Source organism: Numida meleagris, chromosome 5 (assembly GCF_002078875.1).
Source record: "Numida meleagris isolate 19003 breed g44 Domestic line chromosome 5, NumMel1.0, whole genome shotgun sequence".
Lineage (NCBI taxonomy): Eukaryota > Metazoa > Chordata > Aves > Galliformes > Numididae > Numida > Numida meleagris.
In genome coordinates, this window is record NC_034413.1 from 43,146,427 (window position 1) to 43,170,901 (window position 24,475).

The window sequence follows — 24,475 nt, forward strand, 5'->3', positions numbered from 1 at the left end:
CCTATTTCAGCAGTGGCTAGAGGCAGATGGCCAGGGGAAAGCTGAGGACCATGGCAAGAAGTCTGACACTTCCCCTAATAGTCCCTCAGCTGCCAATCATCCATAGCTCAGGGACTTCTGGAGCTCTGCACGGAGTCACATCCACTGGATTTCCCCTCTAACAGTGTGCCTGGTCTTCTCTTTGAGCCACGTAGACCTTCAGCTTTCAGTATTACTTTTAGCCCAGGATGTTATGTGAAGACCAATCCTACCCAGCCTCTCTGCACAAGAGGTAGCAGTAATTGTGTTCTGTCTGTGAAGACTTTCCAGTTGTACCTCCTTAACAATTACGGTCTTCATTTCTTACTCTGTACTGCTCTACATAGTTACATCCTTCTCTATGTAGTATACAGTACATAGCTCAAACACTGGTGCTTTATTATTTTGGTCCTTGGTTTTGTATTTATGAGTTTATGAACTAGAAAGAACAGTTTATAAATAAACTACTAAGTCAGACATTATTTGAAGGGACCGGGGTGAACTGAGTGAAAATATTTTGTTTCATGATACAAAATCATCTTAGGCCCTCCCTTTTATCCAGAAGATCAACATAACCACCATTTCAGTACTGGTCCTCAAAAGGAACATTCAAAAACATGGAGAATAAGGGTAATGTTGTTACAGTCTAAAGGATTTTTGGTACTCAGAAAAGAGCCCATTATCTGCTCTCAGCTGTGTAAGGTTCAGTCCCAAACCTACCCTGTATCTCTAGTTCATTTTGGCAGATTTAAACATTTAAGGACATTTTGTGTTATTTTTACCAGAAGCCAGCTTTCTAATTTCCAAACATATAAAATGTTGTTCTTTCAACTGTCTTTCAAGGCTTACTAGATTAGATTTGAAATCTTCTCTACTTCTCATTTACTATATGCCACTTTTTTTTTTAATTGCAACCAAAATACCATCTGTGCTGCAATTTGTTGCATTAGGTTTTTGCTTTGGATATCAACTATTTCTATAAAACATCACTTAAAATCAATTAGTCTCTTTGGACATGAAGATAAAGTAAACAAACAGTTACATATATCTTCCTATGCTTTTTTCCTCTGGTTGTTATGGTATTTTGAGAAGTACCAGATTTGTCTGATGGATGAGTCGCTATGTAATGACAGGAGATAAAAATTCTGTGATAGAAGTTGGGAAAAACATACAAGGGAAAAAAATTTATCATTCTGCTTATTGCCGTCCTGCTTGAAGAAAAACATCCTGATGCCCAGAATAGTGACTAAAATGACTCAGATCTGCCCATAATGGTTGGTGAGGATTCCATGCCCTTCACCAAATGTCTTCACAAGACACTTACAGGGACCACAGATGAAGTCCATAGCCATTCTTATGTTTGCATCCTTCTCTGAACATCACTGGGCTGCCAAATCGGCTGAACAATACTCCTCCCAGCTCCCCTGCTTTAAATACCTCCATTATCTCCATGCTAATATTTATTTTTTTGTTAGTACATGCAGCATCCTGGGTACAGCCTGTATGTAAGTTGTGAGACTTTTGGCTTTGTGCTCATGATCATTTTAGTCTTGTTTAAGAATGCACTGCTACTAAGAAAGAAACCCTATCCTGCCACTTGCTGCCCTGCCTGTAGCAAACACTGTGGTAATGGAGGAAGCTGAACAAGGCTGAAAAGTGGAAATGGTTTGGCAGAAAAAAAATAATCCAATAATTAATTACCAAATAGTTTTCAACATTGGCTCCATGAGGAGGATTCCTGCACCTCTTTCAGCCATTAACACCAGCGACACTGATGTGTCCCTTCAGTCTGCACTTAGACAGAGTCCCATTGCAGTCATGGAAAGGCAGATAAATCTCTGAGATCATCTGACAGCACAGCACAGCCCTGTGTCTTGGGGCTGTTTTTCTGCTATACTTAGAGCCCAAGCTGTTTTTAAGGAGGATTCAAATTTTTGTTTCTTTCCCCCCTAAAATTTATCTCAGTGGGATTATTTACACGAGATAAAGGTCACAGGCACATCATCTTGCTATTAGCAAAAGCATATAAACATTACACTCTTCTAAACCCAAGACTAATTATTTGATTTCTTATTAAAAAAATATATTGACAGTAACTTTTCAGTGCAGCTTATACATTTTCCTCTTCTAGGAGGACAACACCTCTTCTCTGTAGGATCGGCAGTGTAGCTCTAGAAACTTGAGAGAAGCAAAGGAAAATGCCTTCTGTTAGACTAAGACAGGGCATCAGGATGAGCATATTTTCCAGGCCAGTTCAGAAAATGGTGCTTTCTGCATCAGAGCTCCCAGCATGGGGTCCTTCATCCCAGCTTTGCCAAATTCTGCCCAGTGTCCTTACCCACATCTTCCTACCTTTTTGTGCCTCACTTTCTTAGATGGGAAATATGGACATCACACTTATTTCTCTCATCCTTTGTCAGTCAAATATTGAGATTGCAAATCCTTCAGAGATCAGGGTGCACCCATCTCCCTGCCTGTACTTGGCTTTTCAAATAAAAGTGGTGGGTAGTAGTAGAAAATACTTAGAGGTGGTGCATAATGCTTCTTGCATTTTCAAGAGATGCCTCAATAATGCTTATCCTCTTGTGTAAGTTATACAATGATTAATAATTGCATTTTGCACAAATGAGAGCTAGAAATGGCCCTCATTTACCCTGTGGTGGTTATATGCAGTGAATCCAGAAATGCTCTGGTTAGCAGCCATGAAGAATCCTTCTTGACTAAATCAGCTTTATATCTCACTACTCTTGACAGAAAATTTGCGTGTGCTATTGTATCTCTGTTGTACTCATGTACGTGCTGTCTGGACATATGGATATGAATTTTACAGGGTTACAATCTTGGGGAAGTTACTAAGAAACAAAGGCTTTGGAAAGCAAAACAACAAGCCTTGATATTAGAGTACAAGTGTTTACATTTACTTGCTAAGATTTAAACATGGCAAACAATTGCCTTGAGAAGGCAGACCCTCAAGAAACAAGTTCTGTAGGACTGATTTTACTAAATGCCAGGCAAACAACAACATAATTTTAAGGATGTTGATGCATGTAATAAAGTAATATAATCCTGAAGAGGGTTTTTTTAATATGTTTTTATTTTTATTTTCCAGAAGCCTGTAAGACAGAAGCTTTGCTGCTGTCTTGTTGTTTTCCTAAGAACACATCAGATTGCCTAGAATGGATATGAATAATTGAAGGACATCCTAATAGCAGTGATCCTCCCAAGGGGCTTTTCCAACACCTTATTATTAGCTGGTAAGAAGAATGAATGAAAGCAAGCTATAGCCTCAACCGAGTCTTCCCTGTCCAGCCAGGAGTCCCCCCAGGTGGGGGCCAGGCTGCAGAATCAAGATATGTGGTCTGCCTTCATACAGGTGCTGAATGTACCATAGCACACACAGACCAGTCTATGTGCTGCACGTACCATAGCATATGAAGCACAAGGTGTGCTACTAAGAAAGAAGCCCTATTGTGCCACACCACTGAGAGTATACCGTGGTGTAGGCAGCACAGCAACACGGTGGCACATAAGAACATCTTAATGTATATGATGAACAGAGAAAAAAGTGAAAAGGCTTTGCAGCTCGGACTGTTCCCTCTGACTCTACTCTTCCCTTCAGTGTGAATATGGTAGCCTTTGGGGTTTTTCATTTCTTTTGGGAATATAAATAGATTTGTAATTCTGGTCCAAAGCAAATTAGCAGAGATCTCATGGCATCAGTGAAACAATGTCAACTTACAGACTGAGGCAATACTTTTAGTTACCTTTTGCTACATGCCACCTATAATCTAGGGTTGAAATTTCTCACAGACACTATAATCCTAGGCCTTCTTTTCAGGCCAATGCAATGTCACCTTTTGAAAAGTAATTCAATAATTCAATATTAATTCAATAATTAAAAACAATTAAATAATCCTTTTGCATGAGAAACCTCACCAGGTGGCATTTACAGACAAATCCACATCTTTAATTTCGTCTGCTACAAAGTAGGTTGGCTTGCCCCTGTACTTTTCAGTTACAGCAGCTTTGATTATATTTTACTCTATAAAAATAGTCTGCATCTGACAGCGTGGAAAACATTTTTTTCAAATGTGGAAAACTGTAAGCAGATAACAATAATAACTTCTTCTTCTATGAGAGTGAATGAGAACATGTCAACTTCTTCTGAACTATTATCTATCTGAATGAGGTCAACACTTCAGCTCTGGTGACCTTGTCACAGAGATCACAAATAGCAAGACAGAAGAGGTTAAAAGAAAAGGGCTTTAGTTAGTCAGTAGTACATGGCTACAATACACAAAAAAAACTGGCAGTTATATCTCAGAGACTAGTTTTCTTAATACAGAAACTAGGTTTCACCTTCTATCATTCAAGAGTTTCCAATACACGTTTCATAATAATTCCTACCACTTCTTAACAGAAATAAGAGAAATACCTCTTCACTTAACGAACCCCCAAAATTGAATAAAATAAAGAAAGTTTCAAATTTGCTCTGATTAATTTTGGTGTAGTCCTTTTTGTACAATCTGCAGACAAGTTCAACAGAATATAGTAATATCAACAAAAATATTATGGTAAAATTGATATCAAGAAAATCAAGATTCTAATAGCTGCATGACTCCTGAAAGAGGTCTTTATTCTGTAGGGCTACCTAAATCCCAGAATAGACCCAAACCACATTTAAGTTCTTTCCAGAATATAGAGTCACAGAGACTTTGCCCCACAGCTTCAAAATTCACAGCTCTCCCTGTCCTTATATGGTCAGTTCTTAAACTAATGGAACAGTAAATGCCATAGAGCATTTAGCCATAAATGCCACCAAAATTAAAAATATATAGATCTGCTACAAACACCAGAGTGGCTCTCTGCCAATCTTAATATTTAACATTTCATGCCATCTTATTAAGGACTATGTGAGTATATAATATAATTTAGAAGAGCTTTTCTGCTCATAAACTATGGCATCTCTGGAGCAGTTAATATTTGTTCTGGGGATCAAATGGTACTATAACTGAAATTAAAGATGACTTTTTCATTTAAAAAATCCTTTCTAAGCCTCTGTGACTTTGTGCCCTACACACAATCTAGGGTTTGGAGCAAAAGCAGACACCTGGAATCATAGTCTCCAATGACAGAAAAAGTCGGTTATTGGAGGGTTTTATCCAGTTTGATCCTACTCAGTGTATATCTCAACTTCACATGGTGTTTTTAAAACAGAAGGTTTTATGAATATCCATTTCTGCTTATTCTAATGGATTCTAGGACTGAGAAAAACATTTCCTAGGAAGTAAGACCTAGCCATTGAAATAATTCTTATTAAGTACCATAAACTCAAGAAACACACTTAAAAAATTAGTGTGTTAAAGGAACTAAGACAACAATGGAGTCACTAGGCGTTTATATAATAGTACTTGGACAACACCAGTTAATTGCGTAAGTAAGTTACAAAAAATACAATTTATCAGAACCAATCAGGGCCAAAGGCTATATGCGATTTTGCCATGTAGATATCAGAAGTGTCATGAAGTGGCTTATGAAGTGGCACAGAAGCAGAAAGGTATCAGTCATCATCTTGCCCTTCCCCGCCCTGGAACAGCACTTGTAATCTAAATGATAAATCCTTTCAAAGCTGCCAGATCCATCCTTCAGCAAATACCAAACAATTAAAAAAATTGCTTCATCTTCCAAAGGATGTTAGATCAAGAGGAAATTCAAAAATGAAGAGCTATTTTCCAAATTTGCCTTTATGCAGCTTCGTGTTTCAAAGAATAAGAACACAGTGCCTGAAGCTCCATGATAAAAATGATAAAAATGGGAGGTTTTTAATCTTTGCAAAGTTAATCAGGACAATATTTTTTACAGATATGCTGCCTGAGCCACCTCATGGGAACTCAGACTGTGATCCCATACTATATCGAAACGAAAGAGGCAAGCATGGCAGGTAAAATACTGTTTTCCTTAAAATTTTTCTATTTCACATATTTGTTTTGTTTGAAAATCTGCAGTCTAAATTGAAATGAGGGTACCAATACCCTGTAGTTGTAGCACTTCTTGTTTATAAATAAGGAAATTAGACAATTCAGAAATGTTTTTTGAGATGAGGAAAGGCAATGGAAATCTGTATGCCTGAGAATCGTAACTCTCAGTTAGATCTTCCCAGTTTAGAATCACAGTAAGAAAAGGAAGGGATGCCAGTATGCCTGCCAAACAGCAGAGTTAAAACCAGGTCATTATTTTGGATATTTATATTTGACTTACCTATAGAAAACAATTTTTGAAAGCACTGTGTTAAAGTGAAGATGGCTGGGTTTGTGGGGGCACATATAACAGTGCAAACATGACTGCAATCCCTGCATCCCCCTGTCAGGGGATGAAAATAGTTACTGAGTTTACAAAAGCCATTCACCTCTGAGGGAAAGCAAATACTGTATGGGCTGTTCACCTCCATTCAAAATTGAATATTTTATTTTAAATGGCCTCTGGACAATCTGTTGTCACTCCTTCCCAAACCTATACACGTGCCTAATTTGAAACACAGCACCAAAGATTAGTTCCAGAAAAGTCCTGCAATGTATTTAACCATAGAATCAAAAAGTTCCCACTGTATTCCAAGTGTGAGAGATCAGAGACTAAAAGATCAAACTCTATAGCAAGGAGGGTCAAGCAGAAAGTTTCCAGCCCACAGTGTAAGCACTGGCTTTTATTATTGATCAGTGCTCTTCCTTGAAGGACTATTCTCTCTCTATAATGACAGTTTCTCTTTTCTGAATGGCAGTTATCAAATCACAGCTTAACACTAGCGCTGTTTATAAATGTTTCTTATGAGATTTCCTTTTTTTTTTTTTTTTATCAAGCCATTTTCCCAGCATGAAACAAGGCTTTTATTGTTTATATATTATAGGCAATGGACCTGCAAACACAGTCCTTACAAGTCCTGCAAACATCCTCAATGAGCAAAATACAAATTGTGATGGAATTTCATAAGTCACTCCACATCATTCATCATATTTCCTGAAGTTAAATTAAATCCTTCAGGAAGGCCTAAATGTAACATGCATCTTAAGGAGCCAGCAGGTTGGCTTGCTCTCTAGGCATAAAATAAATATGATACCAACTTCCTTCCCCAAGAGATGCAAGTTTTGCATATGCACACAGCAGAAAATCCATGTCACTAAAAATGAAGGGATATTCTACTAACCAGCCACATACCACTGGCTTTGTTTTCAGAATGGGCAAAAGTTCAGGCTCAGTCTTCCTTCCACTGCTTTCAGTGGACAGTTTTCCCTCTGAAGCTCATGAAGAATTTTATGTGTAAGACTTTTGGCCTACCTCTGATTTTGAGCAATCAGATTAGAAGTGCAGACTTGATTTCCAGGTGAACTGAGAGGCCACCAGTGTCTGGGGCAGTGCTGCTCAGGACCCCTTGAAGACAACCACAGAGACAACATTATGTTTGTAAGAATCCATATAAATGGAACACATAAAGTCTTTTCCTTTTAAGTTGTCAAGTGAATAAAACACAAATAGATTAAGCAGGCCTTTTCAGTGAAGCCTGGTGCAATACTAAAGCAAGCTTGACATCCTGTGGCCAGAGCTAGCATGAGAATGACTCAGCCTTTGAAAATCTGAGTTTACTCCCTCTGGAGACGTTACTCTTTAGACTCTTATTTTTGTTTGAGATAGGTGTGACAGTCTTGCGACAAGTGAGTAAGTATGCTGGAAGAAAGGATACAAAAGAGCATGCTAAATATTTCTGACTAGGAGCTGAGAGAGAGTGATTCTATGTGAAAGCCAGGAGGGCTTAATCAGAGGGTAAGTAAGTGGGGTTTGCCTACCCCTTCGTAGTCCAGGGAGTCTGTGTGACTCCTCCAGATCACTCCTCCCCTCAAACAGGGATGCAAATACAAATGTAGTCCTGGAGACTGGGAAAGAAAAAATAAGAGCATAGAAAGACTAGTTTCTCCGGGAAGAAAGAGGTGCAAGCTGAAATTTAAATATTTGAAAAGATTATTTATAACATCTTTTTAAAAGACTGCTGCTTCTTTTTGCAGCCCAGATCTCACAAAAGAAAAAGAACTGTCCTTAAAATATCTGCGATAACTGTTATAAAACAATCACATGTAGCAATCTCAGCTTATTGATGCACAAACAATGTACCACATCAATCACTGTAAACCTTTCCAAACCTACATGTTCATGTAATTTGGAAGAACTCATCCTACAGCAAAGATAGCAGGGCAATTTGCTGGAAGTTGATATAAAATAAATTATTTCTGTTAAAAGAACAAATGGTAACAAGAGATATCTCCAGATACGCAGTTGCTGAGGCAAGACCCAACATGTCAGTTACACAGTGCCTTGGGATGAGTAGTGCTTATACAATTAATAGAAGATTGTCTTTGCACTTTCAAGATCATTGGTATACTTTTAAATAGAAGTTAATAGATTTATTGCTAGGCTTATTAAGACAGAATGAGTATTCATTTGCTCTTGTTTTGCTTCTCAGAGCATGTAAAATAAATTACTGTTATCCAGCTTATTTTAAATATTCAACCATGGCAAGCTTTCCAGTTTAACTGTGTGGCCTTTGGTCAAGTTGGGAAAAATAATTGAATTCTGTATACTTCTTATTCAAATTTATCACCCACTTTTAACTTCTTTCTTGTACCTTTGCTCAGGACAGCTATAAACCTTTTGGCACTCTTGAATGATAGTGTTTTGGCATTACAAGAGTACATATTTTGACTTTCCAACATTCTTTTTTTTTAAAACCTTTTATAAATGTGGTATTTTAGTCTATGTATCTATGCAGAGACCATGTCCAATCCTGAGAAGACAAAGCAGTGAAATGTTCGAGTAGTCAATTATGTCCTTTTTTTAATACTTTGTGTGTGTGTGATTAATTTCATAATACTTTTGTTGTGTTCAAGTTCAGCACAAAGCAAACTGCTAACTCACTGAAAAAACTAAATGTTTTTACTGTTAGAATGAGAAGTTATTAATGATATGAAGGAACAAAATACTGAACATCATTTTGTTATAAAATATAGTTTTTAACTCTAAGCATAGAATTAATGTTCCTTATAATAATGTACAACCGTGGTTCGAGATTCACAGTAGACGTTCCAGGGTGAGAAATTAAAAAGAGTCATCTTTAAATTAGGGAATTACAAAAAGTTATTAAGAAAATAACACCTGGAAAATAACTCCAGTTCTGCTACCTCACAGAGACGTTCTTCTAACTGTAAATCTCATTTCATCTGATTAGATTTCTCTCCAAGCCTGAAAACCCAGAAAGCTTCACTGTTAATTCATTAGCTCAAGTTCGTGGCTGATTAATTGAATAAAAGTTTCAGCCAAGCTAAAATAACGTTTACAGGTGCTTCTACTAACAAATGCTAGCTCAACAATAAAGACTCCTGGAATTTTCAGTGTGTTTATAAGATGAACAGAAGATCATAACTCTTGAGGCTTAGTTTACTCATTGAAAAACCACCAACCTAGACATGTACATACACAAAAAGCATATAATCTGTGTTAACTAGAGAGCTATTGCAGTAGTTCTGTTCTGTTGAGACACTGGAACAGACTGCCCAGAGAAGCTTTGGATGCCCCATCCCTGGAGTCATTCTAGGCCAGGGTGGATGAGGCCCTGGGCAGCCTGATCTGCTGGGTGGCAACCAGCCCGCAGAAGAGGGTTGGAACTCAGTGGGCTTTGAGATCTCTTCCAACTGAAGCCATTCTGTGATTCTACAGAATCATAGAATTAGCTAGGTTGGAAAAGACCTACAAGATCATCCAGTCCAACCATCCACCTACCACCAATAACCCCACTAAACCATGTCCCTCAACACAACGTCTAAATGTTCCTTGAACACCTCCAGGGTTAGTGACTCAACCACCCTCCTGGGCAGCCCATTCAAGCGCCTGAGCACTCTTTCAGAAAAGTAATATTTCCTAATGTCCAGCCTGAATCTCCCCTGGCACGACTTGAGGCCATTCGCCCTCGTCCCGTCACTAGTTATAAGAGAGAAGAGGCCAACCCCCAGCTATGATTCTAAGGTAACAACACACAAGTGCAAACAATGTCTGCATGCTTTTAAGGTTTTTCATTTCTATTTTAAAATTATTCCATGTTAGAAAATGACTGTGCACAATGTCCTTACTATTATCCTTACACTATTTTCTGTTTCTAATCACCAAATAGTTACAACTGTATGAACCTTTCTTACTTAAAGAGCTTCAGCTGTGCAGATGAATAAGCAGACCACTCTCAAGAGCTTGTTTTTTTAGCACGTGTGTAAACACACAGGAACATGATCTTCACTTTGCAAAGGTAGCTGGTGGCAATTATAATCAGACAGGAGATGTGTCACTCCAAATTTGTGAGCTGTTATCCATCAATACTTGGGCTAGGAAGCATTATTTCATTCTGCAATATGCTGAATGTTCCTGTTGATTGAAACTATTTGAAGATGTCAAATCAAGGCTTTTCTCTATGTCATACCACACCTGTTCAATTTGTATTTCATTGTTATCACAACTGCCACAAAAATAAGCACTTCCTGTACAACAGACTCCGCTAACACTTCCAAAGCTGAGAATTTATTTTGCAAAATAGTTTGATTTGTGGAGTAAAAATCTCAGGGGTACTTACATGTAATTTTGAACATAACTCTAGACACGTTAGACCAAAAATTGTGTATTGCTGAAATCTGGGGAGAAATGAGATCTTTAAAAACCAGCCTGACATCAAACCCATGTTATTTAAATACTTAAATATAAAAAAGCCACATTTTCAGTAAGGATGTATTCCTGTTGCATTTTGATGTCATTTCTGCTGTCATGACATTAACAGACCTTTGGAAATATTACACCAGCCTACCAAACGATCTGGGCATTTTTAGGTCACTGACATTAGCATCTTTACCTTTGTAAAATATGCCATGGAATCAATGCCCTGGTAGATGCCTTTCTGACCTTATACTTAACTTCAGTTAAAATCTCTATGAGCAGTAGCTGTTGGATAACTCAGCTAATGAACTTTGGTCTGAGGGAAGTGGAATGGACTGAAGGGCCCTTTTCTGCTCCCTGGACGTATGACTGAACTTTTACAATTAGATTGGAAGTTACAGGCAGGCTAGGCAAAAGGCACTCCTCTCCAGATGCATGTTGAGGTGTCTGTATATTCATGCAAAAACAAACAAACAAAACCTGAAGCAAAAAAAAATACAACATTAGGAAAAATTTAAAACCCAGGCTAAGAATAAACAGAACTATTGCTTTTTTAATAGATACTTTTCAGCAGGCAGAATTTTCTTCTTGTATTGTACCCAAAATGCAACAGAAATTGTTTCAGTACCCTGGTATTTGGGCTGTAACAGCATGACCTCTAATATCATGATGGATGTATCTTCACTGTTGGCTCAGAAGAGAATAGGAACATGACATGCACAACTACGATGGCTTATAGAGTGAGAATGAAGAGTGATTTAACTGCAGTTCGAAAATACCAAGAGTGAAGCCTCAGTCTATTTAGAGTTGGCCTGTTCAGCTATTTAACTCATGACTTAGCATTAGTGTGGTTACACCTACATTAGAAGCTTTGAAACAGCAGTTTCTTGGAACAAAAGGTAATCGTGTTTTCTATTTCAGTTTTTAGTTGTTCACTGAAATGAAAAAGAAGTCGAAGAACATAAACAGAAATGCTGAAATGCAATTTTCAAAAATTTCATAATGCCATATTGAGAAGAAAACTGTTTAAGATTTTAATTTAATTTGAAATAATGAGAAACAATTGTTTTGATTTGTTATTCATCATGTTTTGGACAACGGTATGACAGACTTGAGCACATTTTAGAAAAAATTAATAACATGTTAACTGCATTATGCTGCACTATATTTATGTTTTCCCCAGCTACTAATACAGTTTTCTAATTGCACTGCTGGGTCTCATACTCAAATCACAATTTTTAATTATTGACATATAAAACAATCAAATGTGATGCTTCAGCAATAAATTAGCATGATATTAGAGGAAAACATGCTGAACATATTCACTAATCAAGTCAATGACTCACCAACATGACTTCAATCTGCACATTTACAACTGTTGAACTACACAGTCCAGGTTTTCCAGCAGTTTGCAGGCAAACTCAACAGCAAACAAGGAAAGATGCCTAAACAGCCTGCTGTCTGAGATGAGCTTCTCTCTTTTTAGGATCCAATCCAATTCTCATTTAGGCAAGAAGACACTTCTGGATCACAGGCACTAGATCAGGTCTCAATTAATGTATTTGGAGAAGGGAGAAGCAATCATTTCCTTGGTCATTTAAAGAACTCCCAATGAGGGACTGCAAGGATCAGGATACAGTCTATATCTGAAGTGACTTAGAAGATACACTGAAAATGAAGCAAAGCTACTAGGATGGAGGTTTGCTGACTTGAACACTACTATAAACATGCAGAACTGTATTATTTACTGGCCTATTTACTCTGCATAGCCTACACACACACATGGTGTTTGAGGCAGGCTACAGAGAATTTCAGCGTAGAACTCAAAATACTATTCATCTGCTTTTTTAGAGAGATCAAAGTGATAGGAAAGGCACAGACAAAGAGGCAGACAAACCAGGAGAGCATGGTTGAGCTGGAAGTAGAAGGGGACAATGGGCTCGGATCTTGCAGTGTTGCAGACACACAAACCATGAATTCTTTCTTCTGGTGAGTACTAGCAATGAGAGCTTACACACAAGATTCTGCAGGGTCAAAGCCGTTATCAGCTCTGTCTTCTCATCTCAAGCCCAAAAGAAAGTGTTTGCTTTGTGTGTGAAAACTTGTACTCTGTGATGTTACAGCCAAAGTCTCAATAATAAGATACTTCAGACCATTTCGTACTGGGACTTGCACGGAAAACAAGACTCAGTGAAATATGGGGAGTTTTTTGGTATGTCAGTTCCTCTTGCCACCTATTTCCTTTCCATGAAGCTGCTCTGTTTCCATTTGTGGCAAAGTGAAATACAGAGATGTCATATTTAGTGCACAGCCAGTCTGCTCCTCATTGGCATGGCACAGTGCAGAGCAGCTGAGCGCCAAGTGCTGCCAATACTCTCCCAATCTGTCTGGGCCTGATGTAGCTGGAGTCCTGGCAGATCAGATCTTTTAAAGGCACAGTGAAATGCAAGTTTTTATCAGCTTGTTTCAACTCAAATCTTAGTGTTTTCCCCCCAAGCTTTTTAACTATAAATAATTATCCATGGAAAAAAAATAGAGCTAGGTATCTGTTTCCTCTGTCTTCCTATTCTGCAATTGCTTTTAGGCAGTCTTTTTGTTTTCTGCATCATCTTCTCATACCCTTTCAACGTACTACTGTGCAAAACACGAGCTCCCAAAGATTGTTCAGGTCAGTAAAATTTTAACCAGAGGCAAGCATGCAAAATAACAGAGATGAGGTGTTTCAACAGGATAATTATGGGTGTGTTTTTTTATTTTGTTTTGTTTTTATGTTTTTTTTATTATGGCTGAAAGTCTCCATTTTGATAACATGACACAGCTTCTAATCAAGCAGACCAAACAAGACATAAGCAAGAATTCATAAGATTAAAGACTTGATCTAGGATTTTCAGTAACATCTCCTTTGTCAAACTGGACACTTAACGTTCATTGCTTGTCTTAGATCCCAGCTGCTAAAAAACATCCAGTCCCTGCATTTATGGATTGTATGAAGCTAACACATATTGCTTAACACTAAGCATAGGGGGATGTAGAGGTCATTACTTCATAGCTAAAGATTTGGAGGCATAAACAATCCACTGTGTATGCATGGTAATTTAACATGGCTTGGAGAATTTCCAGTGTAATTTAAAAACACAAAATGAGTTCACAATCTTGACTGCTACTTCTTTGATGCAAGCTTTTTATTTGTGTAACTGATTGGTTTGATTGGTTTGGTATGATTTGGTTTGTTTTTTCTGAGAAATCAGGTTTTCATTCCACCTGGTGAATGCCTTTTCCAAAAAAAATCCTGGTTTTCCACTGGCATTCCACTTCAAGGTGTGACTTGCCTTTTGGATAGAGATGGCATTAAAAGATAACCAGGGATCAAATAGGATAAAAATAACCAAGTGGCTTTTTACTTAATTTTTACTTTTTTTCTTCCTATGTTCATTTCTATTCAACTCATTCCCCATTCTATTTTTCATAGTCTTTATTATCCACATTCTCTCCCTGTTGATGTGGTTGTTTTGCTAACTGTACCCCAAATAAGTGTATTCTACTCTCCAGTTCAGTAGGAGTTATGATGAAGAGTTTCTAGAAGTTTTCCTTCCCCTCTCTCCCTCCCTGCTTTCTCATTATTAATCTTTGATAACCCTCTTTTTTGATCTGCGCACTACACTCTGCTAATTTATGGATGCTTTTAAAACTCAGACATGGGATTACTTCATTTGATTCATGGAAGGCCACGAGCACTTCAAATTAACCTTTTGCTTCCTTGGAAAAAAAAAATTACTTTGGGGATTTGGTTCACCTGTTGAAAAGGAAACTGTCTCTTCTTATTTACTGAGATTGCCTCAGTACCTCGGAGATGACTCATGCATACTCTGCAGGGCTTAGATGGCACTGTAAATTCTCTGCTGGACACTGTGGACTTGATCCAGAGCAAACTTAGGTCAAAAAAATCATTCCCATTGACTCCAGCTGCAAACTTGCATTACACTGAGTGCACTTTGTTCCCTCAGAAATTAATGGAAGAAAACCGTGTTTAGTATATCAAAGAACCATGTAAAGGTAACACAATATTGTCTTATCTACTAAAAAACAACAGCACAAAGAGACATCACCACACCACTGACAATTTTATTGTGACCTCTGCCTATCTATGTTTACTGTACTCCTTTTTTTAAAAAAAAAACAGGTTGTCCAGAGAGAGATGTGGTCAGTGACCAAAGTATGTTTTAAGCCTTGTTTTTCTACCAACCCACTAGAAGGGCACAATATTTGCAAATACATTAGAATGAGAAGAATAACTCCCTAATGGAAAAAGACAGAGAAAACCCTTGAAAAGATAGCTCACCTGAGATTTGGGGTAAGGGTCTATGGGGCTGATCTTCAGTCAGGCCTACAAACTTCTGAGTGTGAGAGACTTCTTTGCAGAGATCCACAGAAAGGAGCTATGGAAAGCAGTCACAAATCTCAATGCTGAAAGACTTTGCCCTGCAAAATTGTCTGAACTGTGGGTTAGGAAGATTTCAGAACGCACTTGTCTAATGCTGTCCATGAATACAACAATGTTACTACTTCCTTATACATATCGAATTTGAATGCAAATACTTTCAAGCACTGAATGTCGTTCCTGTGTTTGAAAAACAGACAGATCAGAGGTTTTGCATCCTGGCCTGTGGATATCAGACAGGAAGCATCACACCATAGTTCTGAAAAAATAAAACTAAGGAGAGGGTAAAACAAGAGCAGAAACTAAGTTTGCTTTGTGCTTCTCTAAGCATTTTACAAACAAGTACTAGCAATTAGTAAATAAGCTCAGAAAAGGGGTTCTTACTGTCTTAACATTGTTTTCCTTCTTCACAAGTTTGTCCTCTGCTACCCTCAGAATTCAGAGACAAAAATTATTTTCTAAACCTGGTCCACACCACTGGTCTAATTACTGGACTCCCTTACATAACTACTAATAAGCATCACAATTTCATTTTTCAAGCAATGTTAGTGTGCATGCCATAAAACCATGCACAAACAGCCATGAACTTAGAAGGGCAATTGTGCCTTTTGAGGATTTAATACAGTGCTACATTGTGCATACCCAGCAGGGCAGAACAGGGCAGTAACAGAAGCCCTTTCTGTTAAAGCCTTTCTAGTCAGACCATCCATTTTCTGACACCAATAGCGCAGGTTGCCACTATTAACAAAAAAAAAAAAAAAAAAAAAAAAAATTGAAGGAAGTACCTCCTGGCATTAAATGTGTTACACCCTGCACAGCTTATCCCAGCTACCTTGCTTTAGCCTTTCTGCCTCTTTGCCTCTTAATGAATCAGGACTCAATAAAAGCTGGCTTGATCTGTTATACTTGTTCACTTTTAGTTACACATAGGGTTTACTGTATCAAGTCATGATGCAGTTTATTGCATACAAGATTAAATACGATATTCAAATATCTCATTTGAGCACAATTTTCTTGCTTTTTATGCCACAGCATGAGCCCATTTGTCAGAAGGAAAATGCTGTTCATTAGAGCTAACACTAATAGGAAGAGAATACTACAGATAATCTTACATCCCTTTAGATGCTGGGAACTCATGGCTATATAGGATTGAATGGGCCTCCCATTCACAAACAGCACACCATGAGCTCCCCATCCATAGCACAGTGGGTCGTTAACTCCTAGATATACTGTGGTCTTCTGGTCAGGACATACAGTATTACTAATACTAATATTACAGGAATCAATACTCCCTGTAATGCTGTTGATTATCTGTTCCCCAAAAATTATGTCTCAGGTGCAGATTCCAACAGGACATGAGAGAAATATAGTGGAAGTAGAAGCTTTTTCACCCTAAAAAGCTGTAGAATTTTATAGGTGAATGTGCAATGAAGATATTGGCAATTTAGGGACTGTGGTTTAATTCACATTTTCAAAGACTTGGAATCAGAGTGTTTTTTCTGAAATTGCATTGAAACTTTTCTCACAGAGAACAATTTGGGCCACATAACCCAGATTCTCCTTGCCTTTCTTCCTCCTCCTTTGTTTCTCTGCATAAGCCAAGTACTCTCATAAATCAGCTTTCTCCAGTTCTTCAGGAAGCAACTGAAATGCCAGAGAGACCAAAGAAACAGCAATAACTATAGTAACACCAAAAGCCACAATAGCATCTGGACCTGCACTAGCAGCAAAACGTGCAAGATTTATAGGCATTACCTAACCAATGCAGAAAACAGAGCTGAAGTCATCAGCTTAGAGTAAAGCAAACTTGCTGTGCTGTAGCACAGGTGAAAAATTTTTTTCAAGGTCACTTGATCCCACAGGTTCCAGAGTTTTTAGGATGAAAATGTCTGTAGCATACATATCAAATCCTGTTTATATGCTGCTCCCTTTTATCTCCATGCTAGCCTAGTGAGAATAATCCTGTGTGTTGAGACATGAATGAGCTATATGCAGCCTCTGATGGCCAAACTATCCAGTGAAAACCATTAAACATCAACACAATGCAGAACAGATAGAAAAGGCAAACAAGGAAAAGGGAAAAAGGAAAAAGGAAAAAGGAAAAAGGAAAAGAAGTATCAGGATTACTCTTTGTGCACTTGACCACATAAGAAGGCAGTGTGTCCTCCTGACACTTTTGCTACCTGGAGTAGTTCTTTAACATGCATCCCATCCAGCAAAATCAAGCTTACTGCCAATGCACTTAAAGAAATGAAACAGAGTTGAGATAGTCTCAGTGTTCACAGTCAGATGCTTAAAGATACACAAGTGTTTGTTTGTTTCTTCTCATGATATAATGTGCCAGATGATTGCTATAAAATTTTTTAGTTGTGGCTGAGCACCCTTCAAAATACTACATGACCATGTTTTCCAAAGGGGCTGTGGTTCAATATAATGAGTCATTAATTCCTCTCCTGTAATCAGTGCAAGCATGCAGTATTGTCGGGTTGGTCATGGTTAGTGTTATTTTAGAGTATAAATATGACAAAGTAGGGAAAAATAACATGAAAGTCTCCATGTGCAAACATGTCTAACTTCTCTTCACCAGTCTTGAACACATTATGGGAGAAATTGGCACCCAGTGCCACAATCATATGATCTTCAAAATCTACAGAAAACCTCACTGTATTAACATTTTCTTAGTATATTGTGATGTTATATACAGGTGTGTTATCAGGAGAGAGAAAATAAAAAGACAACAAGCTAATCATGAGAAAAACTGCTTTTATATTTCACTTAGATTTTTTCAATAAACAAATTGTCCTTGTTTGTCTTCACAAGCAGCGGGCTTCAGTGCAAGCACAAGCACAAGCAGAACAAAAAATGGACTCTATTGCATTATTTAGAGCACTTTGCACAAGCCGTTTTGCATGAGCATTTATTAATTACCTGCAAAATCAGCAAAATATATTCCACGTGTGTCAGCTCAGCATATATTGAGCATAATTGCACATTTGAGCCACACGGTTGTTTATGTCACTTTGTAATCACACTAATAATTATCAAACAACCAAGTAATTCAATGAACAGTGAATGTAACGTGTAATTACTTTATTAATTTCCACATAACACGGAAGAAGAAAAATAACCAGCTCAATCTATAATTTTGCTCTATTTGCAAACCCTATCTTTTTGCAGATATATGAGAGAAATTATGAAAACACAGCACAGGAGATGCATAAACATAACTCTGAGTTTTCTTGATGTTTTTTGTGTTGGCACCTCTACTGCACAGAGCTTTGAAAATTTATCCTATAACATCAAGCAACTTCAAGGCATCCCAGACTTAGAAAATTAAAAGGAAAAGAAAAAAATAAATAAATTCTGCACTGAGATACAAATTCCACCTTCTGTCAGGGACTTACTGATTAGAAAACTCTTTATAGGTTAAGCCAACCATTACATTTTTATGTTGCTATATATTTCAAAACATAAAAAATAAAACATTTTCCCCATAAAACCTTTCAAAACCATAAATACTCACACAGTCCACAGCTCCAGACGAAGTTACAATTTATTATTTATCTGTTTTTATATTCTGCTACAGTATCTCTTTCTTTTATAAGCCTGGCAAATCTCCCACAGAAGTTTCTTCATCAGCAGTTATTTTAAACCATAGTTTCTCATAGTCCAGGCTGCTCATGTTTTGAACTATTCCTCAAGAACTATGTATGTTTTCCCAGCAAAGATTTTCAGTCCAAGAGATGCAACAAAATCACTGAACTTAGTGAGCATTAAGAAAGCTTTTTAAAATTCAAATGCGTTATTTTGAACCATGCCTGAATACCTGCTGAGCATGATTTTTTGTCACAAGTGTTTCCACGTTCATGCTGCCTTTGGTAACGATGCTCAAGACAAGCTTGTTTTCAGTGCCAGATTATGCAAGCCTGTTGTATCCACATCTAGAGGTGAGCTTGAAACCCTGCATCTGAGTTTCTCTGGTCTGATCCAGCTCACACAGACAGTGAGCTCTCATGGTCAAAGGACTCTCAAACCTCCATTTGTCCTTGCCTGCAAAGCATAGGAGAGTCAGTTATTTGTACCTTCTTAATGTTGTACAGTGACATGATCTTAAAAATGAAATCTTTTATGGAGGTTGCTATTTAATAGCAGGACAAATGCTAAGAGTTAATATCTCTTAGGTTACAACATAGTCCTACTATTTATCTCAGAGAGACCTGAGGCCCACTTCTAACTATCTACGTCAGAAAAATGGCTCCAGATGGGCCTGCAACCTATCTCATCTCAAAGTCATTTTTGAGCGTATCTGTTCATGTACATAAATAGTTTGTACTTCTTTTGTCATTTTATAAACTTTCAGACATTCATTGACAAGTGATTGGCTGGATAGTTTACCAAGAGATAGCATGAGAAAGCAGTGAAATAATAGACTGAATATAAAAAAGGCTTTAGTGAAAAATGTAAATGCTTTGCTTTGTCCTTGATGTTTAATTCTTATATCTTTCAGCTCATCTACTTTATTTATTAGACTTTCACCTTATCCCTCACATTTACTCTGACACACAGAAGTTCTTAGTTCAGAGAGTAAATATAGTACAATGCAAAGGGTTATGCACATAAAAAATGCATTAGGGAAAAATGTAAATGCTCAGATTTGTCCTTGATACTTAATACTCTTATCTCTCAATACATCCACTGTATTATTAGACCTTCACCTTATCTCTCACTGTTGGTTTGACAGTTAAACTTCTTAGTTCATCAAAGGGTAAGATTGCTTGTGTGAGTACTGAATAGTACTCCAGCTGCCATTGCTAAACCTACCATGGGTTGTGTAGCTGGTGACACTGCTTCTGAGGGAATACTATGAAAAGTTTTGAATAAAATCTATGGTGCAGATGCCCATATAGCATCAGATTTGTTCTTGTATTTAGAGTAAGCAAGCAGTCATTTCTATTCAAAAGCACTGTGCAAGGAGGTCTATGCATGCTAGTACTGCTACCAGTAAGGATCTGTGACCATCTTCACCTTTAACCTCACCAAAGAAATGGAAGGATCTTGTATATATCAGCTGTATTAGGCATGGTAACACTGAGATGTAAGCCAGATTGGCTTCAATGAACGCACTGAGTGACATGACGATGTTGGTTATTTTACTGTATTTATTCAATACCATTTTGTTTTTGTTTTTCCCATTAAGTGAATAATTAGTAAGAAATATAGGATTATGAATTTTTAACAGGGAAATCAGATATTATAAATGAGGGTGGACTCATTCTGGTCTGAATATGTCCTAACAACCTATACCTTCCACAACGTCTGGAGTAATTGTCAGTAACTGTTCAGACAACCTTAATTTTTAAGACATAATTCTCAAAGTCCTTTGATAATGCATCTAAAAAATACTTCAGTTCTGATTTAGAACTAAAGCTTAAACCAAAACATCGTTAGCTTCCCCCAGAGTACAACCTGTGTCTCTAGAACAGAGAGTTTTATGCCAAATACCACTACTCTTATGAAAAAGAAAATAAGTTGTCTAAGATATGGTGTTGAAATGTTGATAGAAGTCTAACTTACATAATACAAAGACAAATGCAAAGGATTAAACTGCTATATAATTTTGAAACCATTACAATGTGCCAGAGTGATTCTTTATTAGGGACTCTCAACAAAGCATATAATTTCATCTTCCACAAAAGCTGTAATCTCTCTGTTGGGTGTGTTAAAAATGACATTTCAACCTCCCCTCTGAAAGTCTTTGATTTTATGGTTTTCTGACAGGCTGCTGTCATTATTTTAATGCATCTTGTGTATATTGTAATAACATAAATGATCTAATGTATTTTTTCTCTGATCAATCTGGACATATATCTCTAAATCTGTCTCGTGTAATGCTAGGTAAAGAAGTTATAATTGGATTAACAAAAACTATTGGCCACAGAGAAGCATTTAAGCTTTATTTTGTTCATTTTCGTGCAACTGAACTTGTAGTATTAGACTTCTGAAAACTACTCTCAACATATTTGTAGTTCTTGACTTTTAGAAAACACTTGTTTGAAATAGACGAATTTGGGAACATATGTGAAAGTTTTAATGCACATATTCCTCACAAATCACTTGAAAATTGTCTTTATAAAACTCAATAAGCCATGTTCAATGATGTCAGGAGATGCACTTTTGAACAACTGGAAGCCATCAAACTGAACTTGCCAAGAAATATTCTCTAGCGAACTTGAAGCTGCGTAGGAGAAACCTCACCACCTGTTAAACTGAGGTTGATTTCTTAGAATTATTAGATTGAGATTTTTTTTTTTTTGTCTGGGAGGTAGCATCATTTATAACTCAGTATCCTGTGATAGATTGTATCATAGCTCTTGGGAAGCTGCAGACCTGCCTTTTTTTTTCATCAAGCTCCAGTCTCATTTTTTGTGGTAACTAGAATATGTCTACAACTAGGATTGTCATTCGGAAGTTGTTTGATTTTGTATATAAAGGTGATGATAATCTAACAATACTTAATCTGTCTTGTGCTTATAATTGAAAGAATAATAACACATGAATTCATTTGGGAGGAATATCTAGAAGTGGCATTATAAACATGTGTCATTTTACTTTCATGTAGGAAATCTACTTCTGTAAGCATACTATCATTCTAATGAAGTAAGTAGCATATTCATTAGAGGGAAATAAAAGGTTGAAGCTTTTAGAGTTCAGCGGGCATCTCTTACTGATGGTAGCAAGAAAAAAAACACAGAAAAAGGTCAGTTTTCCCACTGAAGCAGAACCATCAGGCAGTCATTTAATGGTATATCAAATAACAACACCCTCACTGTCCTCATGCATTAGAAAGGTTTACAGGTTTGCATATAGAAGCCAACACCCTGAAACCAGATTAAAAACAAATTTGAAGATGCTGTTGTTGGGTTCAGCCCTGGGTCACTTCAGAAGCCCTTTATTCCAATAGCCACTACTTCCAGTTGTACACTGAGTTATCATCTAATTTGAGTAAAGTAATAGGGATTTTGTCCATTGAAGTGCTGATGCTCACTCACACCAGAGTACTTTTTTATTTTTTAAGCACTTACTTATGCAACCTCTTGGGTATTCCCTGAAAGGTTCTTAAACAAATGCTGATCAATAAACAAAAAAGGATTTTAAAACTAGCTTTCTCTCACATCTGCTAGAGAGCACCAACACACATGGAGTTCAGTGAGTCCAGTGTACAACCTGATCTAACAAGAGAAATTAGAGACTTCAGATGTGAGCCTTATGCACATGGCTTGTTGCTCTGCAGAGATGGGCTCAGCCTTTGACTTAACCTCTGGCTACAATCAATCTGAAACATCTGGCAAGTAATCTTCCTGAGCACTGTTGTTTAATTCCACAGATACATATATCCCGTCATTAGTAAAATAATAACAATTTTTTAAAAGGTGAGGGGGCATACTGAAATACATGGACTGCTGACATTATTTCATGGTTTTATGATTTTTTTCTATCAGTATTCCACATCATAACATCATGTAGTGCACTAGGATTTAAAGAGTTAATGCTCCAGTTCCAGGTACCTGGTTCTCAGTAGAGACAAAGAACTACATACCCCAGAGGAGTTTGCATTGTTTTGTTTCTGTTTTCTGTTCAGAGGAAAAGATAAAACTGCTCACAGATCGCGAGACGCAATCTTTTCCCTTTCTGCTCATCCCAGCTAGACGTTTTGCCTTCAGCATTAGAGTAAGGCTTTCAGTTTTTGGACACACTCTATCTCATTTTATTTGATTTATTACCTTCAATTCCAATTATATTGTATTATATTCTATTACATTATGTTATCTTGCATTCTGATATCTTTTTTAGTAAATTAGCTTTCCTCCTCAAATCATTGCTGCTGTTTTGTTTTTAGGCCCATCTCCCTACCCTTTCCCCTTTTCCCCTTTCTTGGGGCATGGGTCTGTGGGTCCCCCCCACTGCATTAGTCACGGAACCGTGCCTAACTGGCCCAAAAACCATTAACAGTTTATCTCAGGTGAAAATTGTAGAAGTGATTTAGGCCAGATTTGCAAAGGTGTCTTGGAACCTGCGATGCAGGCAGCAAGTCTGAGCAAGTTACCGAGGAGATAACAGTGACAGCATTGGTGGACAAAGGGAAGGCGATTGATGTCATTTACCTGAACTTGTGCAAGGCCTTTGACATGGTCCCCCACCACATCCTTATCTCCAAATTGCAGAGATGTGGATTTGATGGGTGGACCACCCAGTGGATAAGGAATTGGTTGAAAGGCCACAGACAAAGGGTGGTGGTAAATGGTTCTATGTCCAGGTCGAGGCCGGTAACGAGCAGTTGTCCCCCAGGGGTCTGTCTTGGGACTGGTGCTCTTTAACATCTTTATCAGTGACATTGATGATGGAATTGAGTGCACCCTCAGCAAGTTTGCTGATGACACCAAGCTGAGTGGTGCGGTTGACACAATGGAAGGAAGGGATGCCATTCAGAGGGACCTCAACAGACTCAAAAGGTGGGTCCAGGTGTATCTAATGGGGTTCAACACAGCAAAGTGCAAGGTTTTGCACTTGGGCCAGAGGAATCCCAGGCATATATACAGACTGGGTGGAGCAATCCTTGAGAGTAGCCCTGCAGAGAAGGACCTGGGGGTCCTGGTGGATGAAAAACTTAACATGAGCCAGCAGTGTGCTCTTGCAGCTTGGATAGCAAATGGTATCCTGGGCTCCATCAGAAGAGAGGCGGCCAGCAGGGACAGGGAGGTGATTGTCCCTCTCTACTCTGCAGTTGTGAGGCCGCATCTGGAGTACTGCATCCAGGTCTCAGAAAGAGAGGGGGCTGTTGGAGAGGGTCCAGAGAAGGGCCCCAAAGATGATCAGAGGGCTGGAGCACCTCCCCTACGAAGGCAGACTGAGTGAGCTTGACTTGTTCGGCCTGGAGAAGAGAAGGCTGCAGGGTGACCTCATTGCAGCCTTCCAGTACCTAAAGGGAACCTACAAACAGGAGGGGAGTCAACTCTTTGAAAGGGTAGATAACGGTAGGACAAGGGGAAATGGTTTTAAGTTGAAGGATGGAAGATTTAGGTTGGATATCAGGGGGAAGTTCTTTACTATGAGAGAGGTGAGGTGCTGGAACAGGCTGTCCAAAGAGGATGCCCCGTCCCTGGAGGCATTCAAGGCCGGGTTGGATGGGACACTGGGCAGCCTGGTCTAGTACCAAATTTGGAGGTTGGTGGCCCTACCTGCGGCAGGGGAGTTAGAGCTTGATGATCCTTGGGGTCCCTTCCAACC

At 38.1% G+C, this 24,475-nt stretch overlaps 1 long non-coding RNA gene across 1 annotated transcript in view; it reads left to right on the forward strand.

The window, feature by feature from the left end:
* LOC110400098 overlaps positions 1–24,475 on the forward strand; it is a 232,430-nt gene that overhangs the window by 71,114 nt on the left and 136,841 nt on the right. Inside the window, exons 2-3 of the long non-coding RNA XR_002439629.1 lie at positions 3,128–3,272; positions 5,881–5,959. This is a non-coding gene — a long non-coding RNA (uncharacterized LOC110400098). The remainder of the gene's footprint in view (positions 1–3,127; positions 3,273–5,880; positions 5,960–24,475) is intronic.